Here is a 4667-nt window from a genome sequence, read left to right on the forward strand (position 1 = left end):
AACTGTAAAGGAGAGTGTTTATTGAAATTGGAAGGGTAATTTTGTAAAAAATAAAGAATCGACATTACCCGACCCGTTTGGAGAAAGGATCCGCGTCCTTTCACGTATAATCCGGTTTGTATGTTGTTGGGCTTCACGTGAATGTCGTTTTGGCCTGTACGAAAACCACCAAAAAAGCCTTGCCCATTAGTTGTTTCACACATAATCGAAAGAATATACGAATAAAAAGAAATCTTCAAAACTTAATCACCACAAAATCTCGATTCTATTTCTAAAAAAATTATAACTATCTAATAAACCAAAATTCCATAATCATCGGTCAAATATTTCGTCATATATTGAATATTTCCCGTAAATCAACCATCATTCATTCTAAATTGGCGAAGTATCCTTTTCTGTTAAGCGTATCCAAGATTTTTTGCTTTCACAAAAAACTAACATTCAAACTTTTTTACCTAAACCCTAAGCTACTATTCATCTATAAATATGATCATCAAACTCACTCTGAAAATCATCAAACACTTATCATTCCTCCTTTAAAAGTAGCTAAACATACAAAAAGTATTGCCAATGGCTGCAGCCTTGGCATTCATCTGAGATGTTAAGCCTTAGAAAACTTCATGGAAAGTTCAAGTTTGGATTCTTCATACCTGGAAGACGTATACAGCAAAATTTGGTGAAACCTTGAACATGGTACTCGCTGACGTTCAAGTGAAGTGAGTATAAACAATTTTTTTAAAACTATCACCATTTTGTATACATACATATTCAAGTTGTATTTTTATAAAACTAAACAAATCTAATGTTATTTCAGGGTACAAAGATCCACGCTTCCATGAAAAATGACTTGATGAACCGGTGTGGAAACAAGATCATTCCAGGAGAATGGAGATCAGTTGAACATTTTCCCTTTGTCAATTTGGGATAAAATTCCATCTTTTTTTTAAAAAAAAATAGATTTTGAAATAAGGTCTCTTTGATTCATATTAAAACCTGAATTAAGTTATTTGAGATGCTTACTTCAACGAAAACAAACTTACAAAATTCATATTCGATTTTGAGATTGTATAAACCCCAAATTTTGAATTTGATTTTTCATGATTATCAGTATATAATCGGAAATTATTGTCATCAGATTTACAAATATTTTTTGGGTAATGTTCAATTCGAAAGGTATATGTTATTTGAATTGCGAACTGGGTTAAATTTGAAGATCAACAACCACATAAATTATAAAACGAAGTTGTGAATTGGTTAGATACGAACCTCGGATCAACCAGAATTGGGTGCTTTTGTTGGAGTCTCATCTTTGATTAAACCTACACAATAGAATCAAGTATGAAAACAAGAGAAATTACAGGAAGAAAGAATTAGAAAAGAAGAAGGGAGTTGTTCTTCTCTTCTCTCTCTCTACCTCGACGACGACGAAGGGAGTTGTTGTGTCGTAAGGTGGAGGAAGGAAAGTTGTATGGGCTTTGGTGTAGAATTAAAGGCCCAAATAGTAAATGAGTTATTTTGTGTTGTTAAGAAAACAAATTAGAGTACATAGGTTACAATAAGTTGCAGTATAAATGTTATCCTAAAATATTATTACATATTTGATTCATGTATAGTATAAATATCTAAAAATAATTTATAATGTATGTACATTAATTATCAGAATTTGAGTTTTTCTTAAAAAAAAATTTGTTGTAAGTATTATATCTCATATCTCATATCAAAAGATTTGCAAATGGAACATTTTTTCTATAAAAACTTATAAGATATTAATGTCATAAAGACACTAATGTAATATATGTGATACTATAAAGAGTTTTGATGTATAAAAACTAAATTACTTACGAAATACAAAATATATTAATTTAAATAGGAAAATATTAATTTATATTTAAAAACAATTTGATTTCTTTCAATTATTTTTAAATATATTTTAGAGGTCTGTCCGCTTGGACTTAACAAGGCTTATTGAACATAACATTGAACACAAAATTTTTTAATATTTTTTCTTCCTAAACAAGTAGAAGGGGTTTTACAGTCACATAGAAATCTATGCGGATTGCGGGTTTTAGTGGATAAGCCTATGCGGGTCGCGGGTTTAGCGGCCAAGCCTATGCGAGTAGTAGCAAGACCATGTAGATTACAAATCAAACAAGCTAAAATGGATGCAGACTGATACGTTTGACATAATAAACACAAAAATAATAGACAGAATGATATATAAGTTTAAGAAAGTGTGATATATGTCAAATATACCATGCATCAAAACCTAACAGAAACAAAAAATATTTGATTTTCATTTAATACACACAATATATAAAACATTTTATTTTACTCTTTGACTTAGACACGAAAGGCAAAGCATTCATAAATATAATATATCTAACAAAATAAAAGAAATAATATTATACGGCGGATTCAAACATAGTTTAAAAAAATATGGACAAAGCGGCGTATTCTTATATTGTCATGGTCGGTGCATGCTTTACTATACGAGTTCAACGAACTATACCAAACAAGATAAGAGTTCATGTTGTTAGTGTTAAGATCGGTTCCCACGATTTACTATGCAGAGATATATATAGTACCAGACTAAAGCTCGATCTGTATATATATATATATATATATATATATATATATATTGTCCACTACATATATGCCAGTGAATTAACATGATGAACTGAAAGTATATATGTTACATATATGCCAGTGAATTAACATGATGAACTGAAAGTATATATGTACTTGTACAATAAAACTTTGAAAAGAAAACAAAATTCCTTTCTATTATATGGGAGGTAAGGGCACTTCCAACCCTATTCTATTTTAGAGTCAAATCTCTATATAGAACAACATTTGCTCCATGTTGCTCTATATATAGAACAAATTTATTCTTACCTTTATTTTTTTACACTAACTCATGCTCTATTTTAGAGTTACTCTATTTTAGAGAAAAAAAATAGAAATATACATTGGAGATATGCACACATTTTAACACCACATTCATTCCCACAAGCATTATATATATATATATATATATATATAATGGCATTCTTTTGGAACTAATTACATTATAATATGGTATAAGAAAATATACACTAATTAAAATTAGTGATGAAAAAGTTACATATGTAACTTGTATATATATATATATATATACTAAATTTTAACCCGCGGTACACCGCACGACAATATTTTTACAACAAAAAAAATTAACTTTTAAAAAATTGTATTTGTTTGTTAATTTTGTTTCTTTTGTTTAGTGTTTAAGATTGTATAATTGTATTTTAATTGTTAATTATAAAATTTGATCAGTTCTATACCGCAGACACGCGACAATTATTTAGTTTTATTCATATTTTATACTAATATTACGTTTGTAACGTATCGAATTTCTTATGGTTATAAAAATAGAAATTTTTACTGATTTTTAGATTTAACCCGTGAAAGAATTATTCTTACATTATTATATTTTTAAAGTTTTAGTGTTTTTAAATTTAATCCGTAAGTTTAAAGTTATTTAGATTTAACCGTGAAAGAATTATATCCATAAAAGTTATTTTGCAGTATACCGCATATTAATTTATATTATAAATACTCTAATTTATTAGATTTAACCCATGAAATAATTATTTTTTGTATTTTTTATCAGCATATTAATAACCATTAAAGTTTTAATTGTTCATATGAAAAAATATAGTTATTACTGAATATTAGAGTTTTTAAAAGAAGAAAATATTGTATAAATATTTTTGGCATATGTTATTAAATGTAATAAATTTCTTAATATATAAATTGTTTTAGGAAATTATAAACCAAATTTGTAGAGACATTTTAGGAATCTAATTGATTCTGTTTGTATATGCAATTTTTTAAAGATTAACTTTGTAAATAAGTATAACTTAAAGGAAACCAAATGTACTTCAATTTATAGAAACATCATAGGATAATATTATTTAGTTTTATTTATTATAATTTGAGAAATCTAAGGAATCAATCCCTAAAACCATTTCCACTGGCAATTACTCTCAGTGATACTCTTGCAATTGGGCCTCAAAACTGTATTAAAAATCTGTATTTTAGTCCATTAAGCTGAATATCGTTTCTTTCGGAAGCATTTGGAGCAACTCAAGAGAAACATTATGTGGCTAAATATGATTGGATGAATCATAAATATAAAACCTAATTTTCTTTTATTTCCCTATTTTCTTTTCTTTTGTTTCCCGACACTGTCTCTCTCTTATCTCTCGAGAGAGTCGGCGACACAAACTACGAACAACCGGAAATCAGTGGATTCACCGGGAACCATCAGATTTTGCCGGCTAAAACTGGAGGGTTTTGGTTGAGGAAGAAGATGCCCACTCCGATCGACTTAAACCGGAAGACTTGACGCTTCTGTTCTCACGACGATGAACCTCCTTATGCAACAACGACGACGGCTTAGTCTTCTGATGGCGTAAAGCGGACGGCGAGATCCACTGGGAGACGAATCGGACAGAGAAGGTTTGTCTTCTCATCTCTTACTTATTGCATGTTGTTAATGTTAGGGTTTAGGATTAAATTCGATATGATTGTGAGATTTTTTAATGTTTGATGTTGGTTTTGAGATTTGTTTGGAGGGTTTACTGGTTTCGGCTAACTCTTAGATAGATTCTCTTGGCTAATCTTGG

At 29.1% G+C, this 4667-nt stretch overlaps 1 long non-coding RNA gene across 1 annotated transcript; it reads right to left on the reverse strand.

The window, feature by feature from the left end:
* Positions 1–1390, reverse strand: LOC109129640. Its single transcript, XR_002035922.1, has 3 exons — positions 1267–1390; positions 504–650; positions 1–154 (listed from the first exon to the last, which is right to left on the reverse strand). It is a non-coding gene; the product is annotated as an uncharacterized LOC109129640 (long non-coding RNA).

This window comes from Camelina sativa, chromosome 16 (genome assembly GCF_000633955.1).
Source record: "Camelina sativa cultivar DH55 chromosome 16, Cs, whole genome shotgun sequence".
Classification (NCBI taxonomy): Eukaryota; Viridiplantae; Streptophyta; class Magnoliopsida; order Brassicales; family Brassicaceae; genus Camelina; species Camelina sativa.